Source organism: Hypanus sabinus, chromosome 8 (assembly GCF_030144855.1).
Source record: "Hypanus sabinus isolate sHypSab1 chromosome 8, sHypSab1.hap1, whole genome shotgun sequence".
Taxonomy (NCBI): domain Eukaryota; kingdom Metazoa; phylum Chordata; class Chondrichthyes; order Myliobatiformes; family Dasyatidae; genus Hypanus; species Hypanus sabinus.
Window position 1 is genome coordinate 84,869,582 of NC_082713.1, and position 19,442 is coordinate 84,889,023.

Below are 19,442 nucleotides of genomic sequence, written 5' to 3' on the forward strand. Positions count from 1 at the left end.
TTCATAGCCCCTCACCAGGACTCCTTGACCAGGAGTGAAATATCGAACCTCCTTGTTTGAGGAGCACTCAATTTGTCACAGCTGTTTGCCCTGCATACCCTTTCTGAGATTGAGTTTGAGGAGATCCAAGCATGAGCACAAGGCTGACCCAGGAACAGCATAGCTGGTGAGTTGTGGAGTGTGCTGCATTGCGATATGCAAGGAGGAAATTGGCAAGCTTCTGATTCAGTGTTAGTGTAGTGTGTTCTGCTGGTGCCTAATTATACCGGTGCCTAAGAAGAATATGGTGACCTACCTCAATGGCTATTGTCCAGTAGCACTTACATCCACACTGATGGAAAATATCAACTCCTGCCTGAGAAGCTACTTGGATCCACTCCAATTTGCCTACCAGAGCAACAGACCCACAATAGATGCCATCTCATTGGCTTTTCACTCAACCCAGATGCATGTATCAGGATGCTCTTTATTGACTACAGCTCAGCATTCAGTATCATCATCCCCTCAAAACTAATCAACAAGCTTCAAGACCTTGACATAAATACTTTCTTGTGCAATTGGATCCTCAATTTCCACACCTGTAGACCCCAGTCACTTTGGATTGGCAACAACATCTCTTCGATGATGTCCACCAGCATAGGTGCACCACAACGCTGCCCTACTTGCTCTACACTTATGACCTTGTGCCTAAGCACAACTCTAATGCCATTTCAAGAATGCCAATGACACCACTGTTAATGACCGAATCAACAATGGTGTTGAATCAGCATAGAGGAGGGAGATCGGAAGACTGGCCGAGAGGTGTCAACAACATCAAGGAGCCAATTATTGACTTCGAAAGAAGAAAGCCAGAAGTCCATGAGCCAGTCCTCATCAGAGGTGGAGAGAGTCAGCAACTTTAAGCTTCTTGGTGTTATTATTTTGGAGGACCTATCCTGGGCCCAGATCCTAAGTGCAATATGAAAGAAGCGTAGCAGTGCCTCTACTTCCTTAAGAGTTCGTGATGATTCAGCATGACATCTAAAACTTTGGCATCACAGCCTGGTGTGGAAATGCCAATGCCTTTGAACAGAATATCATACAAAAAGTAGCGGAAATGGCCCAGTCAATCACTGGTAAAGCCCTCCCCATTATTGAGCACATCTACATGAACTGTTGTTGCAGGAAAGCAGCATCTGTCATTAGGGAACCCCGCCACCCAGGACATACTCTCTTCTAGTTGCAACCATCATGAAAAAGGTACAAGAGCCTCAGGGCTCTCACCACCAGGTTCAAGAACAGATATTACCCCTCAACCATCAGGTTTATGAACCAAAGGGGATAACTTCATTCAAGTTCACTTGTCCATCATTGAAATGTTGCAGGAACCTATGGACTCACTTTCAAGGACTCTTCATCTTCATTCCTTTGTACCTATTCCTACCTCCCATCATGGCATACAGCACTCTTGTGTTCCTGTTGACCTATATTCTGCCTCATTTGTTTTTGTCCACCATGATGCTCACTAACATCCCCCTCAGTCCCACACGATGACCTGTTCTAGAATGGAGAGAGACGACTTTCATCATAGATAAGCGGGGAAAACCCAAATGCATTTCAGTCAATCAACTTCACCAGGCCAAGATTTGGAGGATTCCACTACTGTGTCCCTAGCATCACGACATGACATGTCAACACACCTGTTGATGAGCCAGAGGCAGCTGCTGTTTCTCCGCTCATGGAACACAGGACCCTAACCAGTCTGAGCTGCGGACAGGCTCACAATGCCAGTTTTACTGAATTCTGATGGGGCCTGTGTAGGCTAATGTACACAATTCACAACCACTGACATTAAGTTGAGGTTCACTTTAAAAGGCTGGTCTTACACAATGATGCATTCCATGAAGTTCTGAGGTAAAATAAATGAGTTGTTATGGTTTTCCTTTAAGATAAAATGCCTCACATTGTTTTATTTGCAAAAATCTACACATATATATCGCCATACACAAACCGAATATTTATTTCCTTGCAGGCATACTCAATAAATCCAAAGATTAATAACCATAACAGAATCATTGAAAGACTGCATCAACTTGAGCATTCAACCAGTGTGCAAAAGACAACAAACTATGCATATACAAAAAGAAAGAAATAATAACAATAAATAAATAACAAACAAATAGAGAACATGAGATGAAGAGTCCTTGAAAGTGAGTCCATTGGTTGTGGAAACATTTCAATAATGAGGCAAAAGAAATTGAATTAAGCTGTCTCCTTTGGATCAAGATTCTTATGGTTGAGGGATAGTAACTGCTCCTGAACCTGGTGGAGTGAGTCCTGAGGCTCTTGTACATTCTTACTGATGGCAGCAGCGAGAAGACAGCATGGGCCTTGGTGATGGGAGTCCCTGATGATGGATGCTGCTTTCCTACAATAGCGATTCATATAGATGTGCTCAATGGTGGGGAGAAATATCTCATGAGGGATTGGGCCATATCCACTACCTTTTGTAGGATTTTCCATTCAAGGGCATTGGTGTTTCCATACCAAGCTGTGACAAGGTTGGGGCAACATCGGACAAAGGAACACATACCAATCCTCATCGAGGGATCAGAAGTGGAGAGAGTGAGTTCCTGATTGTCAAGATCTCTAAGGACCTAACTTGGTCCCAACATATTGATGCAGTTATAAAGAGGGCAAGACAGTGACTATACTTCATTGGGAGTTTAAAGAGATTTGGCATGTCAACAAATACACTCATAAACTTCTATAGATGTACTGTGGAGAGCATTCTGACAGGCTGCATCACTGTCTGGTATGGAGGACACTACAGCACAGGACCGAAAGAAGCTGCAGAGTGTTGCAAATTGAGCTAGCTCCATCTTAGGTGTTAGCCTACAAAGAATGCGGACACTTTGAAAGAGTGGTGTCTCAGAAAGGCATCATCCATTATTAAGGGCCACCAGCACCCAGAATATGCCCTTTTCTCATTGCTAGTATCAGGTAGAAGATACAGAAGCCTGAAGGCACGTACTCAGTGATTCAGAAACAGCTTCTTCCCCTTTGCCATCCGATTCCTAAATGGGCATTGAACCCATGAAAATTACCTCACTTTTTCAATGTATATTATTTCTGGTTTTTGCACAATGTTTAATCTATTCAATATACACATACTGTAATTGATATACTTATTTAGTTTTACTTTTATTCTTCTATATTATTTATTGCATTGAACTGTTGCTGCTAAGTTAACAAATTTCATAACACATGAAGGTGATAATAAACCTGATTCTGAAACAGCCAGTCAATATACTCTCCACCATATATCTATGAAAGTTGGTCTAAGTTTTAGATGTCATGTCAAATCTTCACAAACTCCTAAGGAAGTAGAGGTGCTGCTGTGCTTTTTTTGTAATTGCACTTCTGTGCTAGGTCCAGGACAGGGCCTCTGAAATACTAACACCGAGGAATATAAATTTACTGACCCTGTTCACCTCTGATCCTCTGATGAGAACTGGCTCATGGACCTCCAGTTTCCTTCTCCTGAAGCCACTAATCAGCTCTTTGGTTTTGCTTCCAACAGTGGTGTCATCAGCAAACCTGAATATCAAGTCAAGTCAACTTTTATTGTCATTTCGACCATAACTGCTGATACAGTGCATAGTAAAAATGAGAACGTTTTTCAGGACCATGGTTTACATGACACAGTACAAAAAACTAGACTGAACTACATAATAAAAAAAAGCAGAGAAAGCTATACTAGACTACAGACCTGCACAGGACTGCATAAAGTGCACAAAACAGTGCAGGCATTACAATAAATAATAAACTGGACAGTAAGGCAAGGTATCAGTCCAGGCTTTGGGTATTGAGGAGTCTGGTAGCTTGGGGGAAGAAACTGTTACACAGTCTGGTTGTGAGAGCCCGAATGCTTCAGAGCCTTTTCCCAGATGGCAGGAGGGAGAAGAGATTGCATGAGGGGTGCATGGGGTCCTTCATAATGCAGTTTCCTTTGCGAATGCAGCATGTCATGTAAATGTCCGTGATGGCGGAAAGAGAGACCCCATTCATCTTCTCAGCTGACCTCACTATCCGCTGCAGGGTCTCGCGATCCGAGATGGTGCAATTTCTGAACCAGGCAGTGATTCAGCTGCTCAGGATGCTCTCACTACAACCCCTGTAGAATGTGATGAGGATGGGGGGTGGGAGGTGGACTTTCCTCAGCCTTTGCAAAAAGTAGAGACGCTGCTGGGCTTTCTTTGCTATGGAGCTGGTGTTGCGGGACCAGGTGAGATTCTCCGCCAGGTGAACACTAAGAAATTTGGTGCTCTTTACGATCTCCACTGAGGAGCCGTCGATGTTCAGCAGGGAGTGGTCACTCCGTACCCTCCTGAAGTCAACAACCATCTCTCTTGTTTTGTTCACATTAAGAGACAGGTTGTTGGCTCTGCACCAGTCCGTTAGCCGCTGCACCTCCTCTCTGTAAGTTGACTCATCATTGGAACTGTGCTTAGCCACACAGTCATAAGTGTAAAGCAGGTAGGTAGAGCAGGGAGCTCCACACAGCTTTGTGGTGTACCTATACTGATGGAGATCATGGAGATGTTGTTGGCAATCCAAACTGACTGGGGTCTGCAAGGGACAAAATCAAGGATCCAATTGCACAAGGATGTATTGAGGCCAAGATCTAGGAGTTTATTTTAGTTTGGAGGGGATGATGGTATTGAATTCCAAGTTGTAGTCGATGAAGAGGATCTGATCAAACTGTTCTTCTTTCCAGTATACTGTACTAGCCAACATTTCTTCTTTGCAGTATTTTCAAATCAGATCTGCTCATATTGCTCCCCACATGACTCCCTTGTCCACTCACCCCTCCCCACAAATCTACCTCCTGGCACTTTTCCTTGCAAGCAGAACAAGTGCTACACCTACCCCTACACCTCCTCCCTCACAACCATTCAGCGCCCCAAACAATCCTTCCAGGTGAGGTGACACTTCACCTGCGAGTCTGTTGGGGTCATGTACTGCTCCTGGTGTGGCCTCCTGTATATCGGTGAGACCCGATGTAGATTGGGAGGTTGTTTCACCAAGCATTTATGCTCCGCCTGCCAGAAGAAGCGGGATGTCCCAGTGGCCACCAATTTTAATTCCACTTCCCATTCCCATTCCAATGTGTCACGATGAGGCCACATTCAGGTTGGAGAAACACCACCTTATATTCAGTCTGGGTAGCCTCCAAACTGATGGCATGAACATCAATTTCTTGAACTTCTGGTAATGCCCCCTCACCCATCTTCTCCATTCCCCATCCTCTTTTCCCTCTCCCAACTTATTTCTTTGCCTGCCCAACGCCTCCCTCTGTTACTCCTCCCCCTTTTCTTTCTTCCATAGCCTTCTGACCTCTCCTTTCAGACTACCCCTTCTCCAGACCTTTCACCAATCAACTTTCCAGCTCTTTACTTCATCCCTCCCCCTCCCGGTTTCACCCATCACCCTGTGTTTCTCCCTCCTCCACCTTTTAAATTTACTCATCTTTTTTTCTCCAGTCCTGCCAGAGGGTGTCAGCTCAAATCGCCGATGGCACTCTTTTCCATAGTTGCTGCCTGGTTTCTCCAGCATTTTGCATATGTTGCTTTGACTTCCAGGATCTACAGATTTTCTCTTGTTCATCTGTTCATATTATTGTTTATAGGATCTTGCTTTGTGTAAACTGGCTGTTATATTTTCCATATAGAGGTGTACAAAATAATGAGAGGCATTGATTGTGTGGATAGTCAGAGACTTTTCCTCAGGGCTGAAATGGCTAGCACGAGAGGGCACAGTTTTAAGGTGCTTGGCAGTAGGTACAGAGGAGATGTCAGGGGTAAGTCTTTTTACTGAGTGGTGAGTGAGTGGAATGGGCTGCTGGTGACGGTGGTGGAGGTGGAAACCATAGGATCATTTAAGAGACACTTGGATGGGTACATTGACCTCAGAAAAATGGAGGGCTATGGGCAAGCCTAGGTAGTTCAAAGGTAAGGGCCAAAGGGACTGTATTGTGCTGTAGGTTTTCTATGTTTCTAATTTCAAAAATGCTTTATGATTTCTGTTGCACATTTAAATGCAAGTATGGTTTTTATTTAGTGCAGTATACAAATTACATGTTGCTTCTTTTCACACCTTGTGGCACATCAGGCAGCCTTTTCTTTGTCGGTTCCTTAGCATTTGTCTATTTTTTAAGAGGCCAAGTTCTTAGCTCAATGCTAAACCCAGCATGGATGGCATGCAAGAAGCTGGCCAGACTCAAACCCAGGACCACTGGCCTCTAAGTCTGGCGCTGAAGCTCTATACCACTAGCTGGCTACAAGTTATAAGTAGTGTGAACTAATTGCTGTTTTCTTGAAAAAGTGGCAAGCAGAGAGATCAAAAGCATTACTGTACTTGTGCTATTAACATTCCACTTTCACATTCCAGTTATCATTCAGCCAAATGAAACAGCGTTCCTCCAAAGCCAAGGTGCAACACACATTCCCAACAACACATTGCACATATGGCTCCACTTTTAGGAAAGCATACAGTAACAAAGTAAAAGAAAAAAACTATATATATATTGCCCAAATCCAAGTGGTATGATTGTAGTCTTGGTCTATTCCAGCACGTTCTTCCATTGAGTGAACACTGGAGGGAACTCCTTGCTTGGAACCATTATCCTGTTTGTAACTTAATCACTTCTATCTTCGACACAATCACATGCTTTTTTAAAATCATCTTTTCCGTGTTTCAATATCTATCTAAAACATGTCACCTTTCTAACATTTTCCAGTTCTCATGAATTACTGACCTGAAAATAGTATCTCAGTGTTACTTTGAAATATTAGCCACGATTATTTTCTCAAGTCATGGGGCAGAACACAAGTTTTAGCATCTGGTTCAATGGCAGAATTAGTATGCATATGCCAAGCTGACACCTGTAATTCATACTAATTGGAAGAATGTGACTGGTAGTCCAAGGTTTAATTCAAGGCTTAAAATTCTTGAGCAATGCTCTTCATCTTATAGTATGAAATTCATGTGATTGATCCTGGAACTGTCTGAGATGCAAAATGAAAATGCTGGAAATATTCAGCAGGTACAAGTTCAAGTTCAGTTTATTGTCATTCAACTGTGCACATGTATACCACCAAAAAAAAAACATTCTTCCGGACAAGTGTGCACAAACAGTACATACAACACATATACATAATGTATAAAGTAGTTGCGAGAGAAATCATTACTGTATTACAGTTCAATAAATATGGTTTTAAATATTGGAGAGTAGGAACTACTGTATGTGGTTTAATCATTGGACTAAGTATCTAATAATACAAAACAAATGATCTGGATACTCAAGTTCAAATTTCAACTTAGAAATTTAAATCCAGTTAATTATATAATTTAGTAGTAAAAATATATATCATTTCTTGGTACCATCATGCTAAATGGGACTGAACCAGAACAGATCCAATAGCTCGAACTATTTTTGACAGAAATGCTATACCACAACCAGTAACCTCACTGCCTGGCCACACGTCCCTTACTCTGATGTTACCATCAGGCCAGTCGATCACCTCTGTTTCAGCTAGGAATGTAGAAGGATAGTACCATATGTGCAAAGAAATGAAGTGCAAAGATGGCCAAATTACAACAAGGTCCACAAGCATACTGAGAGTAAAAACAGCAGAATCTCACAACCAGCAAATCAGATCACAGTACAGCCTCAGACTTTGGTCAACATGAAGGCAGCGTGGATAATTAGGTAACTAACACAAAGAGAAGTTTCCAAACCCATTCCAACAGTGAAGACCAATTGTGTGCAAAAAGCTGAAGCATCTGCAACAAACTTCAGCCTGATTTGGACACGTATGCTCCTTCTGAGGCTTTCACTGTCATAAAATCTAGTCGACAGCAAATCTGATTCACCCCATGTGAAAAAAAAAACATGGTTGAATACATAACAAAGGCAAGAGGGTTCAGTAACATCTCTGCTATAGTATATTGCAAAGTGCTCCAGAATAAACCATGCCTGGAGAGATCCTTTTTCAGTACAGCTTGTTAGTGAAGATCCTCAGCAGTACAAAGCAATTATGTAACTCAGCTGATTATGATGAGCTGTCGTTCTTCTACTTTGCATCTAGCTCATTCTTGCTGTGGAGAAAACTAAGAATAGACAGGTCGGTATGGGAATGGGGAGTAAAGTTGAAATGGCATACAAATGGGAACTCAAATCGTCCATTGTGAACACAACACACATGATCCATAAAACAGTCGCTTAGTCTACATTTGGTCTTGCAGATGCAGAAAAATCCACATCGAGACCATTAAATGCTGCAGATGAAATCAAAGGAGCTGGATGTATATCTTCGAACAACATCTCATGTCTGGTCATCTACAGCCTTATTATATAAACATAGAATTTTTCAATTTCAAATACCTGAAGTCCTTCTGCTCTTTTCTTGCTCCTTTTGATACACCTAGATTCTCCCAGCCCCACTCCCCCATCACTCAGTTTCCTTCCCCTCCACTACAGTACCATCTGCCTATCACCTAAACACTTAACCTATAGGTCTCTTATTCTTTCCTAACTGGTTGCACCTGCATATCATTCTGCCCTAGTCTGGTTCCACATCATCTTCCTTACTTATCAGATTTCAGCATTTGCAGCTTCCAGTTATCACCATCATGTTCCTGCCCTTAACTCCACACTCCACTCCTGACTTGACTTTACCTTCTCCCTTTCTCTTCCCTTATCCATTTCTACCTATCATCCATCAGCCAGCATGTCTTAACTCCAACCCTTCCTCAACCAGTTTTATTTGCCCAATTATCTCCCTCCTCACTTAGTTCCATGTACCGCCTGTCAGCCCGTCTCACCACCATCATCTCTACCCCATCCTAATCTCTTCATACTGCCTATCTTGCACCTTGTCTCTCACTTCTGATTTTAGGTGTCGACCCCAAATATTGATCATCCTTGTCCATGTTGCCTGACTTTGAGTTCCTCCAGCACTTTGATTTTCTCTTATTACAGCATCTGTAGCCCCTTGTGTATCGATAAACTTTTATTAAATGGGCAGAGCAATGGCAGATGGAATTTAATTATGAGAGGTAGTGCATTTTGTGAGGATTAATATGGTGAGGATAAACACATTGAATGGTTGGATATAATGAATTACTGAAAGATAAAGAGATTTTGGTGCAAAGTTCAAAATAAATTCATCAACAAAGTACGTGAGATTTATTTTCTTGTAGGCATTCACAGTAGAGCAGAGAAATTCAATAGAATCAATGAAACACTGCACAAACTGACAAACGACCAATGTGCAAAAGATCTGCACAAATGCAAAAAAAATTACTATAATAAAAAATCAATAAATAATACTAAGAATAAGAGTTGTAGTTGTCTTTGAAATTGAATCCATAGGTTGTGGAATCAGTTCAGTATTGAAGTGAGTGAAGTTTCCACACTGGTTCAGGAGCCTGATGATTGGATGGTAGTAACAGTTCCTGAACCTGGTGGTATAGGACCTGAGAGAGAGTGAGAAACAACAATGGCTGAAATTTGGAATGCTTTACCAGGGGGAATGGGAGAGAAGATGGGCATTCTCACAACATTTAAAGTAGCACTTAGTTGAGCATTGAAAAGCTATCACACAGAAGGCTACAGGTTAAGTAAAAGTTGGTACTTGATTGCCAGCTCAGACATTGTGGGTGGAGAGGCCCATTTCTATGCTGTATGACTCTATAGAATATTTTAATGACCTGAATTTGGGTGTACAGGGCAGTTCCCAAATCTGAAGATTACACAAAATTGGGAGAGGGTAGTAGAGACTGTGAAGAAGTATAGAATAGATTTCAAGTAAACTTCAATACAAAGTTAGGTAGAATTGACTGATAGATGGCAGATGAATTAAATAATGTGAAGTTTTAGTATGAATGAAGAATGAAAAGAGACAATCTAAAAAGACTAAAATACCACAGAACTAGAGGTATTTGTCCACAAATTATCAAAACTTTCAGGGCAGGTAGAGGCAACAATTAGAAAGCATATATACAGTGGCATGCAAATGTTTGGGCACCCCGGTCAAAATTTCTATTACTGTAAATAGCTAAGCGAATAAAAAATGACCTGATTTCCAAAAGGCATAAAGTTAAAAATGACACATTCCTTTAATGTTTTAAGCAAGATCACTTTTTTTATTTCCATCTTTTACAGTTTCAAAATAACAAAAAAGGAAAAAGGTCCAAAACAAAAGTTTGGCCACCCTGCATGGTCAGTACTTAGTAATACCCCCTTTGGCAAGTATCACAGCTTGTAAATGCTTTCTGTAGCCAAATAAGAGCCTTTCAATTCTTGTTTGGGGGATTTTTGCCCATTCTTCCTTGCAAAAGGATTCTTGGGCCGTCTTGCATGCACTACTCTTTTGAGGTCTATCCACAGATTTTTGATGATGTTTAGGTCTCGGGACTGTGAGGGCCATGGCAGAACTTTCAGTTTGCGCCTCTTGAGGTATCAATATTCCATTGTGGATTTTGAGGTGTGTTTAGGATCACTAATCTGTTGTAGAAGCCACCCTTTTTTCATCTTCAGCTTTTTTTTACAGACAGTGTGATGTTTGCTTCCAGAATTTGCTGGTATTTAATTGAATTCATTCTTTCCTCCACCAGTGAAATGTTCTGTGTCACTGTCTGCAACACAAGCCCAAAGCATGATCAATCCACCCCCGTGCTTAACAGTTGGAGAGGTGTTCTTTTCATGAAATTCTGCACCCTTTTTTCTCCAAATATACCTTTGCTCATTGTGGTCAATAAGTTCTATTTTAACTTCATCAGTCCAGAGGACTTATTTCCAAAATGCCTCTGGCTTGTTTAGATGTTCCTTTGCAAACTCTTGACGCTGAATTTTGTGATGAGGACGCAGGAAAGGTTTTCTTCTGATGACTCTTCCATGAAGGTCATATTTGTGCAGGTCTCACTGCACAGTAGAACAGTGCACCACCACTCCAGAGTTCGCTAAATCTTCCTGAAGGTCTTTTGCAGTTAAACAGAGGTTTTGATTTGCCTTTCTAGCAATCCTATGAGCAGTTCTCTTGGAAAGTCTTCTTGGTCTTCCAGACCACAACTTGACCTCCACCATTCCTGTTAACTGCCATTTCTTAATTACATTATGACCTGAGGAAATGGCTACCTGAGAACGCTATGCTATTCTCTTATAGCCTTCTCCTGCTTTGTGGGCATAATTTATTTTAATTTTCAGAGTGCTAGGCAGCTGCTTAGAGGAGCCCATGGCTGCTGATTGTTCAGACAAGGTTTGAGGAGTCAGGGTATCGATAAAGCTTTGAAATTTTCATCACCTGGCCTTTCCTAACGATGACTGTAAACAAGCCATAGCCCTAACAAGCTAATCAAGGTCTGAGACCTTGGTGTAAGTTATGAGAGCTCAAATCTCTTGGGATGTCCAAACTTTTGCATGGTGCTCCTTTCCTTTTTCCCCCACTCTAAAATTGTACAAAACAAAAATAATACACTAATCTTGCTGAAAATGTTGAAAAGAATGTTTCATCTTTAACTTTATGACTTTTGGGGATCAATTCATCTTCTACTCACTTAACTATTCACAGTAATAGAACTTTTGACCAGGGGTGCCCTAACTTTTGCATGCCACTGTATATGATCCTAGACTTCAGAAAGCGTTACATTGCATATACAAGGAAGGAAGCAATGACAAATCTTCATAAAACACCGGTTCAACCACAACTGGAGCACCCATTTCTGAGCAAAGCACTTTTTAACAAGATGTAAAGGTTTAAAGAGGATATAAAAAGATTCACCAAAATGATTCCAGGGAGAGGATTTTTAGTTACATGCCTAGTGTGGAGAAATTTTGGCCATTCTTTTTGGAACAAAGAAGCCTTTAAGAGTATGAGATGAAGGTAATTAAAATTGCGTAGATATACAAGAGTAAATAGAAAGAAACAGTTTCTAATAACAAACGAAATGTATTAAAAGCTTGAGAGGCGACTCAAATGTACAAGTAACAAATTACTGACGAAACCAGAGATAGATACATGAGCAATCAAACGGAGTACAGATATCCGTAATTCTCTCTAAAGAGTACAGATGCATTAAAGCCTGAAAGCAATAGACTTTTGTAAGATGTCTCCCGAGTGCAGCAGAAGTAGCCAAATGGCTGAGTTATGGACAAATGAACAAGTTTGGAATGGCTGCATGGATTCCCACAGCTTCTGATGCACCCATCATATTGTTCCTGTCTCTTGAGGCATTTCAGCTATTTTTTCTTAGCACTAAAGACATATTAATAACATTGGCATCGAATCATGAATTCTGGTGCAGTTGCCTACTTCGTACTGGTGCAGTTGCCTACTTATTATTGCACAGAAAGTGTCTGTAACATGTTGTCAGAGGAAATGATGGAATCAGATATAACTTTAAGAGGCATTTAAACACAACATTTAAATTGGCACTCACACGATACACTTCTTATGCGGACAAATGGGATTAATGGAAATGGGCAAGAGCTTTGGTTTGGATGTGGTAGGTCACAGGACCCTTTTCTACTCTGTGCATCCTGGTAATTGGCAAAAAAAAAAGCCATTTGGACTTAAGCTAAAAATTGTAAAATGGCTAAGGTCTGTAAATGCACTGCCAGCCATAGCAATGAAAGACTCAACTGAAACATTGTAAAGAGAGTTAGATAAATTCCTGAAAGGGAAAAAAAATCTGCAGAATAATGTAAAAGCCTAGTGAATGGGACAGGATTTGTGTTTTTCCAGAGGTGATATAGATTCAACAGGCTCAATGGTCTCCTTCCATTCTGTAACAATTTTATTAAGTATTTGGGCTAGGTTTGCTTCTTGTAAATAAATGCACTAATTCATTTAAGATGATGGTGTAACATAAAGGGTTAACTTACCTGCCAGTCAAAAGTTGCTTCCACCTTCTCGGTCACTGACTGCTCCAATCAAAAGGATGTGGCAGCTTTCTACCATTGGCTGGCTCTCCTGCCATGGCACCAGCTTCTGGTTTTGGCCACCCCCAGAGGTATAATAAAAGTGTGTGTGGGGGACACTCTCTCTTTTTTAGCTATGGGCTCCCATCAGACCGATCACAATCAGAGCTGAAAAACCATTGGGAAAAAGTGCTGCAGATAAGAGGTCCCATGTGCACACTTCATTACGTACCTGTTTGTTGAATGTTCGGTGTTGTAGTTGTGTAACTTGGTGTCTTAACAAAGTACCTGTTGAATTACAAGTAGTATTACTGAATGTCTGGTGGTGTAGATTTTCTAACTTATGGGCCTTAGATAAGTACTCGTTTGACAGTGTTAGAGTTAACATGCTTACTTGCAATGTGTCTTCTGTCCCACTTACTGAATCCACTTCCTCGAAACATGGTTACCAGGCCGGATTAATGAACTGTGTGTACTGTATTTGAGTCAGGTATTAAAAGAAACTGAAAAATCAGAAAACTGCACACACTAGGATTTTAAAATTACAAAAAATAAGAAAATGCTGGGTTACTCCGTATGTTAGACAGCATTCTGTTTTTACGTTAAAAAAATTCTGTCTTTATTCACGAAAGATTCTGCAGATGCAGGAAATTGTAAGCAACACACATGAAATCCTGGAGGAACTCAACAGGTCAAGCACCATCTATGGAGGGGAATTAACAGTCAACATTTTGGGCCAAGACTCTTCATCGAGACCAAGGTTGGATTCAGATTTGCATTGGTTGAGTGAGGTTTTAGTTTTACACATAAGCAAATATCTGGTCTGGCTGATAGACAAGAAACAATGAATAAAGATAAATAGGTCTTTATTTTTGTAAGGCAAGTGGTAATTATTGGGTATCACAGATTAGTGGTTGAGCTCTGCTGTTCACAGTATACAATGATTTTGATGAGCGAATCAAAAATTCCTATTTCTCAGTTGCTGACTATAGAACTTGATGCAGTTGTGAAGAGAGCTTCAAAACAATTTGGACAAGCTGAGTGAGTGAACAGATACAGTATAACATGAATAATGTGAAGTCCACATATTTTAAAGGTGATAGTTTCCCAAACTTTTGTTGATGTACCAAAGAACCCAGATACCTTGTAAATCAGTCACTGAAAGCAAACACAAGTACAGCAAGCTATTAAAAAGGTACGTGGTCCATTGCAAGACTGGGTGTTGTTTCTCCTGGCTGCAAAGTCAGAATTTGGACAAGGATAAATATGTTCACTCAAGGATGTTGAACCCACAGTATTCTTGGCCAAGCAAATTAATTTATTTAAGGAGATGGATACATTTCTAAAGACACAAAAAAAATCAAGATGCATGGTATGAATATAGTGTTAACATAGAGGATTAACTATGATCACATTGAACAACAGCCCAGGCTTCAAGAACCAAATTAATATAACTGTTTAAATACCTCCATGTTTTCAGAGATACCCTAGAACTCTTAGTAAGTCCGATGATTACAGCACTTAAGAAGTCCAAAACTCTCTTCAGGCTGTGTTGATAAATTGATTTAGAAACAAAAACACTCAATCTTGATTTCAATTGCTATGCTTAAAAGTATTGCCTTAGCATTAATAGGTTGTATTATAATATAAAAGCACTGATGGCGTTAATCAGGGAAAAAACTTAAAGGGCCATGATACATGCCACCAATCTCTTTAATCGTTACCTCATGATTTATGCACACTCTGAAGCCTCGATTAATGGAATCTAGTCTAATGTTTCTGTTTCAGAAACTGGAGCCTGCCCGGGCCGCAACACCATGGAGTAAGAACGCCCGGGGCGAGGGAGATTATTTCCGACCGCACATGCGCACTCGGCGCTCGAGTCATTTGGTAGGTTCAGCGCAGGGCGGGCTGCCATTGGCTGATGTTGCTATGTACGTCATGATCATGAGAGCAGGTGTGATTGGACGTGGTTGATTTTATTGTCTGGCTCGGAGAGCAGAATTCTGCTGAATTGATATTCTTCTGATTTTTGCAGGGCTTCAAGGTACGCGCAGCTGATTTTACCATGAATTCAACTGAATTTAGAAGTTTTTTTCTCAACCCGCGCCTTTCTCGGGTTGCGGTGGTGGACAGGAGGGTCGGTAAAAGTGGCTAAAGTTGGCAGTTGAGTGTGGCCTGCCCGCCGGCTGCTGGTAGGTCATCCACCCATTGAATATTCAAGTTCAGACTTCCGAAATCAAGTCATGGCGCCGCCACGCGCAAACTTTCCGTTAACTGGCCCGCGCTGCTGCTCCACACCGCCGCCACCCCCTCCCCGTCGGCCTCCACTCCTCCTCATGGCCGTCCCTACCCCATCGCACTCCTCACTCCAACTCTTCCCTCCCTCTGTCGCGTGCTAGGCTGCTCAGGGAAGATTTCACGAAAGCGGAGCGGCCCGGGCGCTTGACTCTGCCCATGCGCAATGTGGCTGGCGGCTGTCACGTGTGGGGGAGGGGACAACATCCTGTCTGCCCTGCACAGTGGCCAGGCGCTCTGAATGTGGGGGTAATTAGCGCGTAGTGCAGCAGTCTTCTGGAATGATCCGAGAGTAACCAAAACACAGTCTGCTTTAATGCAAACCGAGGGAGTACAACACGTTCTCTGTGTGGAATATAAACGTTGTTCAGCACATACAAATACAGCGAAGTACAAAACATTGCATTGTTATATAGGGCAGTCGCACGCTGGGACTAATGTAGTTTAGTGCATCACACAGTGCGACAGAATTATTGTTTTTGCATAATTATAGTAGAGAATGTCACGAGTAACAATACAATTTGGCATCAGTTTAAACTGTTGTGTGAAAGCTCTTTGTGCCATTGCAGAGTAATTAAGAAATCGGAATATAAAGTTCACAACATAATCTCTTAAAATTCAGTGCAAATTAACTTGGCATGATGTATCAAATCAATAGACTAATTTAGTGCAATGCAGTTCAGCATTTGTTTAATACTCAGAAATGTAATTGATAGAATATCATTTTGCACAGCATGATTTGATTCAAAGCACATCATACAATTTAATGTGCAACATGATCTAATTCAAAGCACTGCAATGTAGGTTTTGATTCCTTTAAATTTGTTTGCTTCAATCTTTTATGCTCCTTGAATACTGCAGTTAAAATTATAAATAAATTAACCTTTTTGTCGAAGTCTTATTGTAAAATAGTTATTTGTATTGTAAAGAAAGTAAATGGCAATTACAGTAGCTTGGATTAGAGAGCCCCACTGCATATTGCTCTTGCCTTATTGTGGTGTAGCTGTATGAATAAGGATAAATTCCTGTAATAATTATCACAATGAAAGGGGTATGTCTGGAATTGGGTTGAGTTTCTTAATGGGATTAGGACTGTTGTGATTTTACATTTTTTTTCTAATTGACTTCTTGTACTCATAAAAATAAAACATTGTGTCTTAGTTTATTGTAGTCTTTGGCATGCACTTGTTTGACTTTGGAGTAAGGAAGCAAATTGTGCATCTAAGTAACTTAAAGACAACTAGTTATTGCTTTGATTCCTAAGTCCCATGCAGGTTTCCTCCTTGTACCTTTTTCCTATCCATTGAACTTTTCCTCATGTGATACTGGGTAACACCTTTGATACTTTCAAAATTGTTTTGGTAAACTGCTGATGCTAAGTGGCATTTTACATAGAAAACTGTGTTTTGAGTTTATTCTCCTGTACCAGCCTCAAACTCTAATCAGAATGGTACACACATTGTCTTTATAGCATTGTTATTATGGTCCTACCAAACGACAGTAAATTTAATTCATTTGCCCTCACTATAACCTTAGTTCAGCTGCTCTAACTCAATATAAATGTTTTCCAGTGTATTTGGCTCTTTATCAAAATGATTTGACACCAAATCAAAACAGTACAGACTCAGGTAATAAATTGCTTTCTCAAGGTTGAATATTTGACATTGTCCACTTCAAACTAACTTTGGCTGTTTATAATAACAACTTGTGATGTTTTTATTGTCTTTTCATCCATTCATTTTGTCCACTATGCTCCAACCTTATTCCCAATTCCCAGCAAGTTCATTGTTATCTGACTTTTTTCCCTGCTCTTCCATTGCCTTTCAATTAACCTTCCTCCATATTTGTTTTTTTCCCTCTAAAGTTTCATAGATTTTATACCAAAGGGCTCCTCGTTTCTACCCTTTACCATGGTATTGAACTGGTGGTTATTAATAATGTGCCAGTGTCAAAGAAACCACTTTAGACCATAAGACCACAAGACATAGGAGCAGAATTAAGACATTTGGCACATCGATTCTACTCCACCATTCAATTATGGCTGATCCATTTTTTTCCCCTCCTCAGTCCCACTCCCTGGCCTTCTCCCTGTGACCTTTGATGCTGTGTCCAATAAAGAACCTATTAAAATCTTCCTTAAATACACCCAACAACCTGGCCTCCACAACTGCATGTGTTAATAAATTCCACAAATTCACAATCCTCTGGATAAAGAAGTTCTCTGCATCTCTGTTTTAAATGGACGCCCCTCTATCGTGGGACTGTGCCCTCTTGTCCTAGACTCCCACACCATAGGAAATATCCTTTCCACATTACTCTGCCTAGGCCTTTTAACATTCAAAAGGTTTCAATGAGATTCCAACCCCTCCCCCCCCCATCTTTCTGAATTCCACTGAGTACAGACCCAGAGATATCAAGGTTCCTTGTATAATAACCCTTTCATTGTGACTTTCCGCTGAACCCTCACCAGTGTCTTATAAAGCTTCAGCATCACTTCCCTGCTGTTGTATTCTGGAGGTCTTGAAATGAATGCTAATATTGCATTTGCTTTCCTCACCATCGACTCTACTTGCAAGTTAACCTTTAGGGTGATCTGCATTTCAGATTTTTGGATTTTCTCCCCATTTAGAAAATAGTCTGCACATTTATTTCTTCTACTAAAGTGCATGACCATGCATTTTCCAACATTGTATTTCATTTGCCACTCTCTTGCCCATTCTCCTAATCTGTCATTCTGTAGCCTACTTGTTTCCTCAATAGTACCTGCCCCTACACCATTCTTCATATCATCTGCCAATGGCAACAAAGCCATCTATTCCATTATCTAAATCATTGATATACAGCATAAAAAGAAATGGTGGCAACACCAACCCCTGCGGAGCACCACTAGTTACTGGCAGCCAACCAGAAAAGGATCCTTTTATTCCCACTCGTTACCTCCTACCAATCAGCCAATGCTGTAAGCATACCAATAATTTTCCTGTAATACCATAGGCTTTTAACTTGGTAAGCAGTCTCATGTGTGGCACCTTGTCAAAAGCCTTCTGAAAGTCCAAATATCCAACATCCACTGCATCCCCTTTATATATCCTAGTTGTAATCTCCTCAAAGATTTCCATCAGGTTTGTCAGGCAGGATTTTCCCTTAAGGAAACCATATTGACTTTGTCCTATCTTGTCCTGTGTCACCAAGTACTCCATAACTTCATCTTTAACAATTGATTCCAATATCTTCCCAACCACTAAGATCAGGCTAACTGGTCTATAATTTTCTTTCTGCTGCCTTCCTCCTGGAAGAGTGGAGTGACATTTGGAATTTTCCAGTCCTCTGGTACCATGCCAGGACCAATAATTTTTGAAAGATCATTACTAATGCCTCCACAATCTCTACCATTACCTCTTTCAGAACCCTAGGGTACGGTTCATCTTGTCCAGGTGACTTGTGTACCCTTAGGTCTTTCAGCTTTTTAAGCAAAGTGAAACTTTTTAAACACCTTCTACCTTGTATTAGTATCTGTACTCACCTCTGTTCCCTCACACCCTTCAACATCTGGTACACTGCTAGTGTCTTCACAGTGAAGACTGATGCAAAATCCTCATTTAGTTCATCTGCCATCTCCTTGGCTTCTGTTATTTCTCTGGCTTCTTTTCCTAGTGGTCCTATATCCACTATCATCTGTCCTTTTTCTGCATACTTGAAGACACTTTTACTATCCAATTACTAGCTTGCTTTCATATATCATCTTTTCTCTCCTAATGATTCTTCTAGTTGCTCTATGTAGGTTTTTAAAATCTTTCCAATCCTCTGTCTTCACACTAATTTTTGCTTTGCTGTATGCCTTCTCTTTTGGTTTTATATTAGCTGTGACTTCCCTTGTCAGCCACGGTTGTACTATTTTGCTGCCTGAGTATTTCTTTGATTTTGGAATACATCTATCCTGCACCTTCCTTGTTATTTCCAGAAACTCACGCCATTGCTACTCTGCTGTCATCTCTGCCAGCATCTCCTTCCAATTTACTTTGGCCAGCTCCTCTCTCATACCACTGAAATGTTCTTTACTCCACCTAAATACTGCTAAGTCAGACTTTACTTTCTCCCTATCAAATTTCAAGTTGAACTCAATCATACTGTGATCACTGCCTCCTAAGGATTCTTTTACCTTTAGCTCCCTAATCACCTT

General features: G+C 40.8%; 1 protein-coding gene and 1 long non-coding RNA gene across 9 annotated transcripts in view; one reads left to right on the plus strand and one right to left on the minus strand.

Moving 5' to 3' along the window:
• Positions 1 to 7,106: 7,106 nt before the first annotated feature.
• On the minus strand, positions 7,107 to 14,776 carry LOC132398278 (uncharacterized). The gene is made up of 4 exons (XR_009513601.1): positions 14,689 to 14,776; positions 13,359 to 13,439; positions 13,197 to 13,252; positions 7,107 to 9,522 (listed from the first exon to the last, which is right to left on the minus strand). It is a non-coding gene; the product is annotated as an uncharacterized LOC132398278 (long non-coding RNA).
• Positions 13,465 to 19,442, plus strand: part of hdx (highly divergent homeobox) — a 153,722-nt gene continuing 147,744 nt past the window's right edge. For 2 of the 8 annotated variants that reach the window (XM_059977454.1, XM_059977453.1), the window contains exon 1: positions 13,467 to 15,011. The gene's annotated coding sequence lies outside the window, so the exon portion shown is untranslated. Of the gene's footprint in view, positions 15,160 to 19,442 lie in introns of all 8 variants that reach the window. The other 6 variants (XM_059977455.1, XM_059977458.1, XM_059977461.1 and 3 more) reach the window with 5 other exon arrangements.